Below are 18569 nucleotides of genomic sequence, written 5' to 3'. Positions count from 1 at the left end.
GCCTGTCTCTTCTGAATTTCCAAAGCCAAGAGGAGAAAATCAGAATCAGCAAATTGAGGAGCAATTGGAGCTGCGCTTGGCGTTCGTGAGGATTGATAAATCTCCTCCACCACCAGTAAATAACCAGACTCCGCTCCTCGCTCGGAGGAGGGGAGCATCCCCCCTCCAAACACCTGCAATAAGACACTTGCAATTACTGCTTTGTCTCCTGGAAACTCGTAAATAATTCAAACAAACACCTTCCTTTTTTACTTTTGTTTTTCATTTTAATTAATCCACATAGAATTTTGTCCTCCAAACACAATCACCGCCGCACAGGAACAGCAGGTAGAGAATCTCATTACCCAGCTTACCAGCCAGATCCTACAGCCATTATTAATAGAGATTTCACCGCGCGAGGAATTAATAAAGCCTGACGGCGAGGGGGAAGGGAAACGCTCCCTCTGGAGTGCATCGCCCTCTGCACCTTGCCCCCGGGATGTCCGATGGTTAGAGGTGCCGGGGGTGTCCATGCTTTAGGGACAGCCAACACCTTGCCTCATCCTGCAGCCAAGCGCCACCTTTGGTGGTCTGGGAGGGTCAAAGCAAGGTGAGGAGATCAGGAAAGCTGCCTCAGAACACGCAGGGCATTGCACAGACTCCTACCCAGCCACTGGCAGGAGACAGAGTCCAAATGCTCGTTCTTGTGGTCCCACGTTTCTCTCTCGCTACCCCAGTTACACCAGTAGCAGCTGTAAGGACCACCGGGGAGGAAAACGCCAGGATTATCCGGATCCACTTGCCCAGAGACAAGGCACGGCCATGGCTGGCTGGGAGCACACGCTTACTCTGCGCTTTCTTTCCCACCTGGATCTTCTCCCCTCGTTCCCCCAGACAGCAGGATGCTGCGCTGCAAGGCAGGGAGCTGCGACTCGCTTTTAGGCTCGATGGCTTCTCTGCCTTGATCAGCCACACTCAGCCGAACAGCGGTACACCAACAAGCAGCTCTAATTAGAGGTGTTAATAGTGCTGGGAGCTGGGGGAAAGTGCACCAAGGCAGGAGGGAGAACAGTTTGCAATCTAAGGAGAGTGGCGGGAGGAGCTGGGAGACCTGGGGTGCTCAGGACCTTCCCGTTCTGCTGCACAACCGGCGGGTGGGACAATCAAGCTCCAGGAGCCCACGTGAAATTGCCAGGGAAATATCCCCCGTGCTGATTATCTCGAATAATTTATGCAGATGTTATCATGCATTCGTATCTTACGGAAGCCTTGCAAAAGCCGTGATCATGGTTATTCCCAACCGTTTGCTTCAGTTCATCGGCAGTGGGGATGAAGATGGCGTGGCAGGTTACACCTTGGGGACCTCGGCTCCCCATGACACCAGGCTGGGTTTGACCCCTCCATCCCAGCATCCACCCACCCAGTACCTCCAGGGGACAGGCACCCCAGGGCAGAAGGGACAGGACACACTGAGTCACGGACACAGCCCAGCTCCCACCACAACCCCGCTCCTGCACCCACCCCCCCTCAGCCCTTTCTGGCCCTGATCCTGCAACGCAAAGGGACTCTATGGCCCCAAGAAAGGACTCGGGAAAGGGACAGTTCTGTCCCCTCTGCCTGGGAAGCTGCCGAGCAGGACAAAGGGACAGGAGCTGCTCCCCAGGGGAGCGGGGCCCTCGGTCCCCCGAGGGGTGGGATACAGGCTGGGGCAGAGGGGACCCCCGGGGCACCCACTGCCCCACGTTGAGCTGTACAGTCCTGCCAGCTCCAGCACTTTCACCGCTTTCCCAGTGGCTGCCTCCCTGGAAACTGGAGCGGGTGCCAAGGCAGAAGGGAGCATCGCTTCCCTTTAGGAAAGGCGGGCGGCCGAGCTGCGCAGTGACTCCTTCCAGCAAGGGGGATGGAAGAAAGGCCGTGGCTCCTCTGCTGCTCGGATCGAGGTGTGGTGGGCAGGACCCCTCCTGGCCAGGGCTCCCTGAGGCTGTGGAAGGGCATGAGCCATCCCTGCATCTCCCCATCGCTCCACCGCTCCATCTGCTTTGGGGTCTGGAATATTCACCGCTCTGACTCAAGGCCACACGGGGCGGTGATGGTCGCTGCAGGAGAAAGCAAAGGACTTTGTGAGGAGCCACGAGAGAGCAGGAAGAGGGGGCAGGTGGTGGATGGGGTGGAGGAGAAAGACAGGAGTAAGGGGAAAATCTGGGGAACCCGAGAGGAGGTGCTCAGACCATGCTGGAAGAGAACACGGCTGCAGGGAAGCCAGCCAAGACCCAGCACAGCAGAAAGTCAACAATATTAAAGCAAAGACACCGGATATTTTAATTCCCTGCGGCTCCCGCTCCTTGGAGGACAGCAACGAGGACTGAAACACAAGCAGAAATTAAAGAAGAGGCATCTTGGCCCGGTTGTGCAGCCTGCAAAAGGGGCGAGGAGCACAGCAGAGACACGGCGCAGAGGCAGGCAGAAAGGACTGGCACGTGTCCCCGGGCAGCCCCAGCGCCGCCCCTGTGTCACACATCCCTGGGAGGTGCCACTGGCACTGCCTCCCCACCGCCACGCTCTGGTTTTTGCTGTTATTTCTTTCCCTTCGGGGGCACCCCAGGAAGCCTTCGCTCAAGCCAGGCTGCCTCCGCCGGCAGCAACTTCCATCTATTTCAATTAGAGAGCCTTCCCCGAGACGGGGCCAGAAACCTCAGCTCCTGCGAGGCGGAGCAGGGGGGACGCAGACAAACGGCCTCTGCCACGCTTGGATCCGCCGCTCAGAGCCTCATTCATCACTTCACCACCACGGGCATGCCCGGCCTCCCCCGCACGGGGCAGGGGACGAGCAGCACCCCATCACCAGCAGAGGTTAATCAGGTTTGGCCCCTGCCCGACAGCGGGAAGGAGCACACGGCGTATCTGAAGGCAAACAGGAGCCTGGGGAACTCACCTGGAGCCGATTTTCCTCCGGGAGCTCACATCAAGCTGGGTTAGAGCACCGGTGATGTACGGCGAGACGTAACTCCTCGGAGCGACTGCAAGGCTGTAGCACAGGCTCCACCAGGGAGGGGGGCAGGACCAACACGGGGACATTTATGGGGCAAAAGCAGCTGGTTTCACAGAGGGCGTACAGCGTGGGGGGACCCTCGGGGCCGGCTGGGGCAGGAGAGCTGCCACCGAGCCCAAAGGGTCCCTGGGTGATGAGCTGTGGGTGGCAGCGCTTAGGGACGGGGACACCCCCCGCTCCCCACAGCCCAGCCAGCAGCATGATGCAAAGCAGGCGAGGAGCCCTGCTGCCAACAAGACAAGGAACAGGGGAGGCAGGAGACCGTATCTCAGCTCCGAGCCTACAAACGAGCCTCTTTTTTAATCTTTTTTAGGGAAACAGCTTCGCCGGTTTTTGTCTGGAGCAGCCAATCAAACCCAAAGAGTTGCATCCGACTGCGAGGGGGAAAGGAAAAAAAATCCAGGTCTATTAAAAATGATGAAAGACACCTTGACAGTGTCCTTTTAATGTAATTAAAAACCTATTTAAAGGCATGCCAACTGTTTACTAATTAAACAAGTGCTTCATTCTGTAGCCATAATGAAAAAAGTAATTGTGATACTTCTAGCAAATCCCAGGTTTTTAAAGAAATAATTACTTTATAGAAAATCTGTTACTAAATTAAACCATTCTTTACCCACTGTTATTTTCACTCTTTTGCTCATTTTGTGCAGCAAGCTGAATGCTGAAATTACCTGGGACAGATTTTTATTCTAAATAATGAATATTTCAAAGGAAATAAGAATAGAGAAAGAAGAAAAGTAGGAACCGTTAGTGGGTCCCCAAACCTTAATATGTGGCCGGTGGGAAAAGCGTGATGTGGTTGGAAGAGAGCGAAACGTGGCCGTGTGGCTGTAGGACTTGGTGCACTGGTGACAGATCTCCAGCAAACCGTCCCACCACTGCTCCATCACTATCACCGAGACAAACGAGGGCCACCAAGGGAGGCAAAGCCTCCGCAGCTTGGGCACAAAGGCTGGGACAGCCCTCCGAGCAAGACTGCTGTGCTGTTCACAGAGTCAGCCGTAGACTACGCTGATCACCTGAGGATGAGAGGTGGTGGAGGCTCCATCCTCGGAGATATCCGAAAGCCAACTGGCCATAGTCCTGGGCAAGCTGCCGTGGGTGGCCCTGCTTGGGCAGGGGGTTGGACCAGGTCAACCTCTGGTTGACCTCCAGAGGTCCCTGCCGGCCTCAGGCAGTCTGGGATTCTGTGATGACCAACCCGAGGAGGAGGAGGGCAGGAAGACAGTCTCATAGGAAAGGCGCTGCTGCACACCACGGCCCTGTCTGCGAATCTCAGCTGTGCGCTCAGACGCCATCGAGGTGTCACGTAATATCCTTGTGCCCTGCCTGAAAAACAGGGTCCTCAGCTTAGACCACGAATTCCTCCGAGGCAGGACCGTCCCCTTGGTGAGCATCCACAGAGACCCCACCTGCTGCAGCCGCACACCCCAGGGCCGCCCAGGCATTGCAGCCCAGCGGTGCTCCCCCCGAACGGGTCTGAGCTCAAACAGGGCAGGAGGGGGAAAGGAAACCAAGCACTCCCTCCCTTGTAATTAATAAATACCCATAATAAGAGTTTCTCTCCATCTCCTCCTTCTGCACGCTCTCAAGAGTGATCCTGGCCAAGGGAGGGCTCTTGTTTCTATACCCGAGCACACAGCACTAAATTGAACATGGCTCTATAAACCACCCAGCACTTGTTTTTCCAGCCAAGGTGCATGTGCTTGCTTCAGCCCGGCAGCTCTCTCTGGCTCTTTCCGAGAGGAGGCACAGGCTTTGAAGACAAGCCCACTAATCTAAGGTGACACCAGACTGAATCCAGGGACCGCGCGGCGGTGACCAAGCATCTGTGCAGGCAGGCGGAGGATGGCTGGCTCCCAGTTGTCGGGTTGCAGAGGCCTTTGATGGCAGATGGAGAGTCTGATTGCATTTGCTGATAACGGATTAGGAGGCTTATCTTTGATCTCGACTTTCTCCTGGTTAGCCAGCTTCTTGAGGGGCTCTGCGGGGAGGCGTTACAAGAGATTTATTAACAAGATGAACTGCAATGCCAGGAAAAGCTACTTCTGCAAAAATGCACTTTCCCTCTCGCACATGCACAGGCTTAAACCCACCCCGTTTGAACGGACTCAGCATCTTCCATCCCCAGCGGACTCGGGCAGGTCTGCACCTTCCCTGGCGGTGGGCTGGCAGAGGTTCATCCATGCCACGGGAAGCTGCTGCAGTCCTTGCCTACCCACCCAACAGCCTCCAAAATATCCTTACTCGCCAACAACGGCAAATGTAAGCACCTTAAAAATTAGGCACCCAGGGCAGAAGAAACTGTAGGTAGAGGCGGCTCATCCCCAATGTCCCCAGCACCACCACAGCCTTTCCCCAGGGACGAAATCATCTCAGTTGCTCTTGAAATGGGGTGCGGGAACCCAGATCTTCCCCAGGGCCAGGCTTTCCCCAGGGACGAAATCATCTCAGTTGCTCTTGAAATGGGGTGCGGGAACCCAGATCTTCCCCAGGGCCAGGGAATAGGCAGCAACTCCAGAGATGTCCCAATAAGGTAAAGGACTGGTTTTAATGCCCGCAGGTTTTCGGGAGCTGGGTCTGACTGGCAGGCCAGCCTCGTGGCTCAGCTTCTGCAGGGAAGGTGGATGCTCCCCGATTACCTTACGCAGCCCCCCAAAATAACCGAGCACTTCCAGCAGCATCACCTGCTCCTGGCGGCCCCTCGAGCTGCAGGGAAAATAGCAGACACAGAGTCCCATCCTGGGTGCAAGGCAGCTTATTTGGGCTGCCTGAAGGTGGGCATCATATCTGGAAGCCCTGCCAGCCGCCCCGGAAGCCCTGCCAGCCCCCAGTGTGTCCAACTGCAGTCATGAAGCAGGGCTACTCCTGCCGGGATTGCTCCCAGCCCAGGGAAGAGCTAGCTACTGAAGCTGCACTTTGCTGGCCAGCAAGTCTGAATAACTCATTTTCAAATGTTTTTCCTCAAACCTGGTCTACCAAGCCTGCCTCACGCTGCCCTAGAAGTGGGCTATTTTAGCAACGGTCCCATGCTGCAGGTGAGGAAGCCAAGACCTGCTCCAAGGCACTGTCTAACGCCAGCAAAGGAGCCAGGATTAGAAATTCAGAGCTCAAAGCTCATCTTGCTAGACTGCTTCATCTGTACCGTACATGGACATGGCCCAAGGTGACACTGCTGAACCTTTGAGACAGATGTGACCACAGCTACCTACAAAGCAGTAGCTACAGGGGAAGGAAAGAGCAAGGAAAAAAAGAGATAAAGTGATGGGGGAGGCAGGTGAGAAGCAGGGAGAATAAAGGAGAGGGAGGAAAGCAGGGAGGTAACCCATGCAGTCATCACCCCCAGTCTCCCACGGGAGTTTTTCCTGGTTTTCTCTAGAGACACAAGTCTTTACTGTGGCTTTCTGCTGCCGGGGAACAGGGCTGCCCTGTCGTACTGGTGCTGTGCTCAAACAGAGCGACGCAGCCACGCACGACCCGTGCTGCCAGCCGGGCTGGAGTCTGACCTCGGCATGGACCGTGCACAGCATTTCAGAGGGTATTTGGCTTTAGGGAGGGGAAAAAAAAAAAAAAGAAAAAAAAAAAAAGCAGCAGACCAAAATCAGCCCTACCCTTTCTCTCAGACTGGGGGACCTCGCAGAGCATCTCCTGGAGCAGTGAGGAAAGGGGGAGGTAGCACTGGTCACGCATCTGCTCCACCACCTCCTGAGCTGCCTGCTCCCGCCCAGGGTGTCCCATTCTGGCCGGCACGGTTTACCCCTGCTCCCTTCCAAAGCAAACACAAGGGGTGAAAACACAGCAGACATCCCACCTGGCTGGATTCAGGATTTTCTTTGCCAGCAATTCTCATCAGCTGCGGTTTCTCCCTGCTTTTGGACCTTGCTGCTGATCTACAAACCCTTGTCTCGTGAGAGCGCAGAACTCCCCCCTTCCACTAAAGGGCACATTCATTTCCCCCAAAAAAACCCACCCACTGATCCACAGCACAGCTCCGCACAACAGGACACGCCACTGCACATTAACGTAATTATTTGTATTGCAGTGTTTGGAGAGCCTGGGCCCAGGTTGTACAGACACCGCTCCGAATAACCGGCAATTTGACTGAACAGTCATTTATTCTGCTCTCTCTGGTGCTCAGGCGATACATCTGCGCCGCACAGCAGCCGCCAGCCCGAGAGGAGGGTTTCACCCCAATCGCAGCGGAAAAGATTCGGCCAGAACCCATATTCCTACAGAAGGATGCAATAAGCACCTGTTCCCAGCACAGGGGAACCGGAGTCTCCCTTAAACAACAAGCAGCCTGATGCGTGTTTAATCTTACGCTTCACTAAATAAATTGGTTCTTCCTCTGAAACAATTGCCACGGCGCACGCTGTCACTGTGCCTGGGAGCCCGACAGCATCTCAGAGCCCACGTCCAGGGTGAGCTGTTGAGATTAACCAAACTCCAGGTCAGACCAGAGCCGTTGTGCTGCCCTTTAGCAGCCCGCTTGCTCTCCAAGAATTAACCCCTTATCTTGTAACCTCACCTGCCCGGGGAGAGGCGTTGGACTGTCTCATCCCCGAATGCCATTGCAAAAGCCAAGCACCCCCCAGGGATACAGACCAACACCCCTTATTCTTTCTTTTCTTATCCACGTCGCACGTAGGATATTTTGCAATAGATGAGGCCCCAGGCGGAGGACGAGCGCAGTAAATGCGTAGCTCCGATTGCACAGGAGCCATTCCCCTGTCTGCCTTCAGAGCCAAGGATGAAAAATGAATTCAGCAACCGAGCCACAATTTATCTCGGCTGGCAAGGGTTTGCCTTTGCAGCCCGGATCCGAGCACAGACACCACTTAGCCCGGCCAATTTCCTGTGCTGATGCTTCACCCAAGACCCTGGCAGGAGAGACTCATTAATTAGAGAGGCTGGAATTGCCTCTCCGCTAGATGAGGGGGAAGCCAAATGCAGGTCAGCAGCTGTATGTGCCCCACAGAGCAATAAACTCTGCCAGCGAGTGCTGCTACAACCCAGCCCTCGCAGGGGATGACACGAGTGCTGGTGCTCAGCTAACCCTGGCCACGGGCTGCCCCGGCTATGGGTCTGGCTCAATGGGTGGAAAAATGATGCCTTGGGGAGGAGAGATGCTGCCACGTTCCAGCTGTAGCCAGCTGGAAAAGGCTTCCTCCACCACCCTCAGGTGCTTCACACCCGCTTGTTTCCACCCACTCATCTGCAGGTGCTTCGCAGAGGAGGTCAGGAGGTCTGCGCAGGCACCATGCCCTGAGGTCAACCAGCAGCCACAGGGACATGGCTGGTGTCACAGCTGCGCAGCTGTGACACATCCCCACTCCAAAGCGGGGCAAGTAGGTGGGACGTCACCTCCCACATCCGCAGCCCAGCACGGACCCTGCACCTTCATTGCTCCGAGCCTGGCCGCCTGCGCGGTCACACTGGGAGGGGGAAGGTTGCCCAGAGAAGCTGCGGCTGCCCCATCCCTGGAGGGGTTCAAGGCCAGGCTGGACGGGGCTTGGAGCAACCTGGGCTGGTGGGAGGTGTCCCTGCCCAGGGCAGGGGGTGGCACTGGGTGGGCTTTAAGGTCCCTTCCAACCCGAACCATTCCGTGATTTTATGATCGAGGTCACACACAAACCGCCTACCCCAGCCAGGCTCCTGCTGAATCACACTAAATGCAAAAATATCACAAAGTGCCTCCCCTTCCACACAATATCCTCAGAAGATAATGCTTGGAGGCTCTTAATCACCTTCCTGAACAAACAGGATGAAGCTGCCACCCTGCAAAGAGCAGGGGAAGTTCCTGGGATCAACCTCATTGCCAAATGCACATCCAGACCGGCACCCTGTCCACCAGTCCCTTACCAGCTGGACATGAATTTCCCACCAATACCACACCACCACCCTATCCCTTCCTGTGTCCCTCTTGCCTCTCCAAACCTCTCTCCTCCTCAGCGAGGAGGATTTGCTCCAAAATCCAGTCCTTCCCAGTGAGGAGGAGGAGGTCAGCCCCACATCTCTCCCAGTTCCTCCTTCAGTTTCCCACCTGAGCTGAACCCGAGCCCAGGACCTGCAGCCACTCGAGCAGGAACAGCAGCTCCTGCTGACTCTTAGCTGGAGTTACCCTTACAACCGGCTGCTGTTGGAACTGAACTTGCCAGTTTGCTTGTCACAGGGGGCCCAGCTCCTCTCCCACCCCACCAGCGGTTCCTGGTTTATGCCCTGTGACAACAGGGGAACGGGGCTGCTCGTGTTTAGTGCCTCAAAGCAAACAACATCACTTGATATCCTTCCTTTTGCTCCATACAACATACGCTACAGAGGCCTCCATTATAAAAATAATTAAAAAACCCCAAACATCTTTTCTCTCTACTGTATAGCACCGAGCACCTTATTAACAGAGAGCAATTATGATTAGTAACTCAGAGGTGAAGGCAGAAACACAACCAGAAGGGCTCATATTTGGGAGCAGATGCATCCCACATCCTGAACCGCAGAGCACCATGTTCTGGCTGCTTCTGGAGGATGCAAGAAACCCTTTGCAAACACATGGGACGCCCTGCCCTCAACTCAAGCCTGTTCCTGGATTATAGGACTTAGAAATTGGCTTCCATCTCCCAGCACAAGGTCTACGAGCCCTTCTGCTATTTCTGTGGTCATTAATTATGACAACTGGGTGGTCGTACCTGTGCTGCAGGTACAACAGCTAAGTAGCTTTGCGCACACCCTCTCACCTCTCAGCACCCACAGCCTCCCATCCGAGCCACAGCCCTGCAGAAAACGTTGCTACAGAGAAGGAAGGAGGAGAAAGAAAAATGAAAAAAAAAGTTATCTTGGCTCCCAGCCCAAGCCTTTCTCTCTTTAAGATGCATTTTAACAGTCTGCTGGCTGGTAACCTCCGCCAGTTACAAGGGAGGCTGCTTGTCAAGAGCTGACCTGAGCTGGGTTTAATTGAAAGCCAGTTGCTGGCGGTGGGAGAGAGATGGGAAAGGGCACCTTGGGGAGGCTCGGCACAGGGCAGCGAGGGTGAAGAGCAGCCGGGAGCCAGGCAAGCAGAGAGCACCCTCTGCAGCTACGCCGAGGAGAACCAGAGCCTGGGTTTGGAGAGCTGCTTCCCTTGGCTCCTGCCAGTTAAACGGGATCCAACCCATTTGCTTTGCTCTCTGCATGCACTGAGCCTTTGGCAGGGTTCGTCCCAGGGCAACGCACCGCTCGCACACAGACCCGGCACCGAGAACACCCGTGTCAAGGCAGCAAGACTTGAAGGTCTGTCTCACAGCGTCTGGACACAGAAGCCCATTTCAAGGTGTTTCTCTGCAGAGGTTTTCCCGCAGCACTGCCAAGCGCAGAGCAGATACAGCACGTTTCTCTCCGCTCTCCCGAGCCGCACAGCTCCCTCCGCTCAGGCCGAATGCTCACCCTTCCCATGGGCCAGCAAACCTGCAGATGAAAACCAGTCAGGGACAGGCCAGTGTCTCCCTGAAGCTCTGCTGCTGCCGGTGCTCCAACAGCTTCACACACCACCAAGTCCCTCGGGCACTCGCAACCTGCCTCTGATTAGCATCCCATAAAGGTGTAACGCACCACCCTCGGGCAGGAAGGCTGGTGTTAAGTTTTTGGAAAGTATTTTACATCCCAGAGGAGGACAAGCTGTTGACAGGTACAGGCAGCTCCCAGGACGGCAGCGCTGCCCGGGGATTTGCAAACTGGATTAGCTGGGAGCAACCAACTGCTAATCCCAGCCCCACTGCTGAGGGTGCCTGTCTCCTTGGGCACGGCACTTCACTTTCCATTGCAAATTCCTCCTGTTTTGCAATATTTATCTCCTGCATGGAGTTTTTTTTTTGGGGAGGAGTTTATTAGCAGAGGAAAAACAAATGAAGAATTTCATAGCAGTATTTTGCAGTAGAAAATATCGAGCAGTCTCCACATCTCTTATCGATATCCTAAGCCTTTAATTCCACCAGAGGCAAAACAAGTTCATTTGAGGGTTTCAGTGAGTGACCCAGCAACATTATCATTCCTGCTAAATATAGCCTCTCATGAAAGTATTGACCATCAAATTGTGTCTTCAGCTGCTTAGAATTTACCAGGATATTCCCACTCCTTTTCCCTGCAGCCTAAGCCCCCCCACCTTAACGCTTCATTACCATCTGCAACAAAGTTTAATTTTTAATGGTGAAACATGACCCTTCATTCCTGTCAAAATAAAGCAACACACATAGGTACCACACAGAGTGAAACCAGACCACACCACGGCACGCTGCCAGTTGAAGAGCCGGGGAAGAGAGATGCGGAGAGCTTGTTCTGTGCTTTGGACAAGCCCGGCTCACGGGTTCATCTTCACGGACAACCACACAATCAGCTTTGCTGATCCCTTGTTATTGCTATCTATCAACACATCATCATCCCATAACTCTCGGTTGCCTAAATATGAAAAATAATCCCCTTGTTTTCCTTCTACCTATTTAAGCACTCACCTCTGCGTCTCACCTGGCTTGTTACCGACCTCGCTGGGCCACAGGTAGCCACAGCCTTTGGGTTTCACAGACCGAAGTCTGCTTTGATCCTGCAGTGAATTCAGACCCACAGTGAGGGTGAGATGGTGTTGGGAAGCAGAATGAGACCTATATTTTTTTTCCCCAGAGTTCAGATTAGGGTGTATAAAACTGCCCAAGAATCACCAGTTTATGCCCTGGAAACCCTTTCCCCAGCTCAGTCATGAATGCCAAGCAATACTTCACTTGCCTGATGAAAAACACACCACCACTGCTGGTGGGTAAGAAACGAGGTTTGATTGTCCCTAGTCTTGTGACAGCCCCAGGAATACATCCATCAAGTCAGAGCTCCATCCCCAAGAGACCCACAGGGTTACCCAGGGAATGATCAAGGTTGAGCTGCCCAACAGCCGGGAGCAGCGGAAGGTACGGCTCTGCAAGGCAAACCAAGAGCGTGCCACCACCAGCCAGGGCACAGCCCCACAGCACCTGAACGAGGACCAGTGGTGGCAGCTGGGGCTAGCCACAGCCAGCCAGCCCTAGACAAGGCAGGGCCAAGGTTAAGTGAGCAGGTCACATCAGCAAGACATGGTCAGGATCAACGTGGTAAAAGGCCATGCATGGACACACACCTCCTTTGTAGCTCAACCAAGGACCAACAGCAAGGACCTGAGCTCAAACAGGGCCTCCAGAGGGGAGCAGGGGGTTGGGTTAGAGCAGGGGGCCAGGCAGGCCATGAAGTTTTATGGTCAATATTTTCATGAGGGGCTATATTTAGCAAGAACGATAACAATCCTGGGTCAAACTGAAACTCCCAAATGAACTTGTTTTGTCCCTGGTGGAATGAAAGGCTCGGGATATCAATACCAGACGTGGAGATTGCTGGAGTGAGGGAAATGGCCACGTGCAAACGTGCTCACAGCCAGCCCGCAGGGGAAAAGTCCCTGTGAACATCTCGGGGCTGTCTACAGCCACCGGCCCTTCCCCGTTGGAGTCCGACCGGCACTTTCCTTAGCTAAGAGCATTACACAACATGCCTGGATCTCCCTCAGGACAAAAGTGCCTTGTCCAGGAAGTGTGTCTCGAACATGATGCTTCCACTGTTGCAGCATTTCCAGTCATCCTCCCCTCCCACTTCCCTGGGACCGGTGGTTTATTTGTTTGCTGCAGAACATCATAAATATTTTGACCAGCTAGCAAACTTAAATCCCATTGCTTTCTGCATGAAATGAGACCCAGTGTGCATAATACCTTTCCTTCCCCTACGGTCATTTTTTATGTGTACATCAAATCACGGCAGCGCCGGCAGGAAAGCAGGAAGCGTAGGCAAGAGCCGTTCCAGGCTGATCCCGATGAGCACCCGCAGGGGCAGCGAGCACCGTCCCCTGCCACCAGCTGCGAAAGGGCAGCACTTTGTGTCTTACCCACACATCTGAGAATTTGCAGAATTAAGCTCTCACGAAGTATAATTATTATAATTATTCATAGATGTCATCGCGATCTGCCTGTGATTGCTGCTCTATCTCACTCTGCAACGAGGTAAGGATGGCATATGAATGGGAACGCTGGAACACTCATTTTCCAGACTCGCTCGTAGCGCATTTTCTCCAAAACTTCCAATTACAGCCCAAGTGCTCGTTGTACTGGGGAGTTTAGCACTGCCCAGTGTCTACCCTCACACACCAAGGGAGCGCATCGGCCTCACACCCCCACCATTCGCCTGCTGCCTCGGGAAGCAGAGGAGGAATCCCATGCCCCGTGGGGAGGAAGAGCAGCCGCTTCCATCGAGCTGCGAGGCTGGGCCAGAAAAGACACCAACAGGGAAGCACCAGCTGAGGAACGTGTTGGTTTCACCCTGTGTCAGGCTGAGCACAGGAATACACAACCGGTCATTTATCTCCTATATAGATATTTTATAGAAATACGTATAATGGGAAGAAAGTTTAGAAATTTAGTTTGTAAGTTTTAGACGGAGAAATTCCAGCAAGGGAAAAAAGCCAAGCACTCACCGCTATCCTCCAGCTGCGCTTTCCTCCATCAATCACACCGTCCGATGAGGACGGAGGCACTCTGGCAGCTTGTGATTCTTTCCACTGCTCCTGCTTTTGGCACCACGCACTCGGTCCCACGGCGGAGAAGCGCAGCCCTGAGCATCCTCCGCTGTTTTACTGCTACAGAGAAAATACTTTACTCCCTTAGCACAATCACTCAGCACCGGAGCTCCTAAACAACTGCTCACACAGTTATACTTTTGTGAGCACAAAACAAATAATGATGTATGGTGGTGAGGCTCTTTTAAACAGGTTATTATCCATGTAATTGGTTTGGTGTTTTGTTTTTGGTTTTGTTTTTTTTTTTACAACGATTAATCATCATAACAAACTCTGCAGGTCAGGTATTACCACAAGACGAGTGACTCTGCCAATAAGTAGTCACCAATGCATTTAGTAAGGATGCTTAATTGAAGCTAATTTCACTAAGTGACCTTAACAAATAGTAATTTCTCTTTAACATGACAGAATGAATTTTTTTTTTTTCATTTAAGACACAAACCTTCTATTCTCCCTGCCCCCCCACCCCCCGCCCTTTATGACCTAACTTTGAAGTGCAAACTCCTAAATGTCCTTGTATCCGAAGATTGAAAGGGCTGTGCAAGGCAAAGGCCAACTCGCATAAAGCATTTTGCAGTCAGCCACTGAATACAGATTCTTTCTCTCAGAAATCAGAATACCAAGGCCATCCAAAGATCACACTAGTGGAACCACAGTGAATTTTGAAGAATCCACAAATTACTGAATCTCAAGGGAAAAACACCGCAGGGGAAGTTTCTCGCTACTGGCCTCCTTGCATGAGGCACTTGTTACCTTCCCTCAGCATCCTCATCTCTGCAATCACATCCTTTCCCGCACAATCCCACCAAACAACGGCCAAAACTTCCCCACTGCTCCCTCTGTGCCCTTTAACCACCGCATGAAGCCAGGACCGAATCTGCCCGTTAGCCACAGAGTTTCCGACTGGACAAAAGCCTTCCACATCTACATTTAATTTTAGATAAACAGGACCCCAAAACCTCTACAATTGTGATGAATTTTGTGGAGTCTTTCAGACGTACAACACTTGAGTTCAGAGAAAAATATCTAAAGTTGTGGGAAAGGATACTGGAAGAGGAACCCATAAAAAACCACTTTAGAAACACTGTCCTTTCAACAACGGGGTCAGTTTTCAGAGGATGGATTCTCAAACAGGACAGGGAAAGCAAACGGGCTGGGACTGAAGCAGTCCCCCAGATTTCCCTCAGACGTTACCACGAGTGGAATTAAGTGGTTCAAAAGGGCTGCTTAGCAGAAACCAAATGTTTTCATTCTCCTGCGCAGGCTCTTACAGATGCCACCAAGCACTTCTGAGATCCGTCAGTTCAGACTGTGCCTGCCTTTTCCAAAGCCCCTGGCATGGCTGTTTAAAACAGTGACAAAAGCAATTCCGACAACTTAAAAAAGCATACTACGAAGAAAAAACATTGTCTGTGATTCACTTTTATTTGCATGGCTGTGACCATGAAAAGAAATATGGTAAACAGTCGGTACACTCACTTGAAATCAGCATTTTCATTAGAACAATCATTATGTCAGCCTGTTCTAAATTATCTCTATTTCTAACCCAAAGACACCTTTTATTAAAGTAAAACCAGTTTCAATCATTTAAAGTAGACTTCTGCACAGTGTCAAAATACAAACAAAAGCGAAAGGATAGCTTGCAGGACATGTCAACAGCTGAAATAACCAACATAGAAAATACGAAACAAACAGAAACTTGAGTTAATGCCAGCAGCAGCCAAATGCCCAAACTCAACTGAACACAGCAGCCCCTTCAGGTGCCTGCTGAGAATTATTCTCAGGTCCAGATTTACCCTCTATTGCACTTGTAAGGATGTTTTTTTCCAGTCTCTCATCAGTGCTTCTCTGCGGTACTAACACAACCTCTGAAGATAAACTTAGCAAAGCATCATTCTGAATTTATTCCTGAAAAATAACACAGAGTCTCAACCTTGCTTCTGAACCAGCAGGGTCATAGCCCAATGGCGAGTATCTTGTTAAAGCAGGTAACTTTGACTTCATCTCCGTCTTTAAATTCTCCCATTTTTTAATATTTCTGCCAGCATATTAGAAGACCCACCTGGGAACAAGGACAACATCGTACGAACTACTGTTTCCATTCAATTTGCATAAGTGGGGCTACAAGACTTCCAAGGAAAATAGTGGTGTGGATAAAGCCTTTGAAAACACATTTCCCTAGGAAAAAATCAATGGTCATGATTGTAAAATTCTATCTTAACTAAGATACTTGCACAATTCCAGTCAAGGTTGAGTATTGTATCTACTGGCACAGTGTTAAACATAGCAGTTCCTATTTGTACTGACAGCAAACAATTAATCATTGCTCTCAAAAACAATCTTTGAGGTTCTTTTCATACACGCCTACTCTGCAAGCAGCGGCACACTGCTAGGCAACTTCTGTGCCATTAATTACTGGCGCTTAGACAGGTTGGTGTCCAGGGAACTGCGTTCTCCAGACGATATAAACTTGCCGAATTCAAAGAAAGTCGTCTGGCTAACTGACGCACAGTCCTGAATTTATGTTTTTCTACACTTAAACTATTTTTCCATAAAGTTACACCAGAAAACTCCACCAGGAAGTTCTCTTTCGCATACAGTTTAAAATGGCCACAAAAATTGAAATAATACCCCTGCAGAAGACTTCTTGTTTTTAACAACTGTACCACAGGACGGGTACTGCTAAGACAGGGACCTCAGTAAAGGTTATGGGGGTTTCGGGTTGGGTTGGTTTTGGTTGTGGGTTTTTTTTGTTTGAATATATCTTTTTGAGTTTATCTGTATCTGCAGAAGTGTATATATTAGAATTACTTATACAGAACACTTCATACATGGTTCTCTTCCTTATTTCAGCTTGCTGACATAGATTGTACCTAATGAAATTAACACAACAGAAGTAAAAGCACATCCCATAATTATGCACAAGGGCTACAGCTGTAGAAATTTTCTCTTTCCATACATTCATGTATCAAAATGAAAACTGACTGGCAAGACAGAAATATAGATATGCTTATATGATATGCATTAAAGACTAATTTGTAGCAGCTTCTTTGGCACTCAAATGTCAAGAATATCAGTTTTCTTTTCCTCTTTAGTATTTCTTTGAAAAACTTGGGGATGCAGTATATGAAGACATTAAAACTTAGCAACAACACAGAAGGGAAAAAAAAAAATGAAAGAAAGACTTCTTTTCAATAAACCCAAGCAACTCAATGTGTCATTTCCCTTAGAAAGATAAAATCCCTAATATAAAACAAAGCCACAGTACCGCAAATACAGCAAAAGCCTTTTCAAATCCCACTTAATTTAACACTAAGCACCCAATTCAGATTAATGTGAAATTGTTCAAAGGCCAAGGAGGTGAAATGAATGGGGTGCAGTCTCGGGGCTGGTAAATATTGATAAAGAGATTGAGATGGAATCATGAACGGATGTCAGCATTACTATACTTTATATTGCTATACTAAAAATTTTGACTGATCTAACAACTGTGTACAGCTGGGTAGATTTTTCACCTGAAAAAAATCAAAGAAATACGAGTAAGTGAAAAGCAATCATGTGTCATCATCTGCGTGAATAACTGAGAACTGTCTCTTCAGATCAAATGTCAAAAGCGATACTTGTATGGTTAACAGTGGAAAAAAAATTGGCTATCCATGATGCAGTTTTGGGAATTTCACGATTTCTTGTAAAGCTTGCCACACCGCAATAATACTTCACTTTAATGACCCAATAAATGGTTCTGAACAGACTTCTAACAGTATCTGATATTGAGTCAGACCAAGCAGAACAGAGGAAAAAGAAAAAAAGTAAAGCGGGTACACAGAGGTACTGAAGTCTACAAGTCCTAGTTCATTAGTATCCCTGAAAGTCAGTCTCAAAATGCTTTTCGAAACGACATAAACTTAGCAATTTTCTTTAATTTCTAATAAAATAGTTGATATAAATCTTGTGTGGCAGATGAACACCACAGAAGTTCATCATTAAAAGAGATCAATTTAAACAGCAGCCTCATAAGACCCGTAACCTAGCTACAATTAAACGGCATTGCTTTAAAGGCGTTTATAGTTACTCATCACCACAAGACCCAAGAATCATTTTCTCTCCCCCATGTACCGAAGATAAAATTGTTCCTCGTGAACTTTCAAGTCTTTCTTCTCTCATTGATATGCAGGGGAAAACAGGTCCCAGGAAGGTTTTGGAGAAAAAAGTCTGTAATTCCCTATCTTAAAAAAAAAAAAAAAAAAAAAAAAAAAAAAAAAAAAGAGCTCTTCATCCCTTTTGGTACTTGGGAGAAAATAAATGTGTAGCAACAAGAGAATTCTAATCACTGGCAGCATCTTATCGTCTATACGTTTTAGGGTGCTCAGTATATAAAAATAGTATCTTTCAAATTACAGGATAACAGGAGTGGATAAGAGACAGGCATTAGAGTGCTGCTAGTCACATTAATCATACATATTGATTGAATACTGAATGCTTTTTCAGTTTGTCTGACACATTGGAATGGCTTCGGTAACCCCTCGCTCAAATGCGTGTTCTGTCTCATTCTCTTTTACATCACTCATTAAACCTCCCGGGAATACACAAAGGCTTTCTCTCCTGGCTGTCCTCACAGATTCCTTTGCTTGCCAAGTGTTCAGGTGCCCTCTCATTTTCCCATTAACACCTTACTGATCTCACAGCAAAAACCTGCAGTGAATTTAAAAATCCTTTTCTATATGCCTGTAAATATCGCCCCTCTCTGCTGTTTTAGTGTGCTTGAAGAGGGCTGCGCTTCATGGGAGTTGTGTGTTACATGCCCTTTGAGAGCAAAAGTGACAGCAAATGTCACAGGAGACACCGCACTCCCTCACCAAGTTTAACCTTGGCTACACCTACGTAGTTATGACACGCAGGAGCTACTGACACGGTATGCTCAGTCGACTTTTT

This window comes from Chroicocephalus ridibundus, chromosome 14 (genome assembly GCF_963924245.1).
Source record: "Chroicocephalus ridibundus chromosome 14, bChrRid1.1, whole genome shotgun sequence".
Lineage (NCBI taxonomy): Eukaryota > Metazoa > Chordata > Aves > Charadriiformes > Laridae > Chroicocephalus > Chroicocephalus ridibundus.
The sequence above is the reverse complement of the archived record's forward strand: the minus strand, read 5'-3'. Positions refer to the sequence as shown.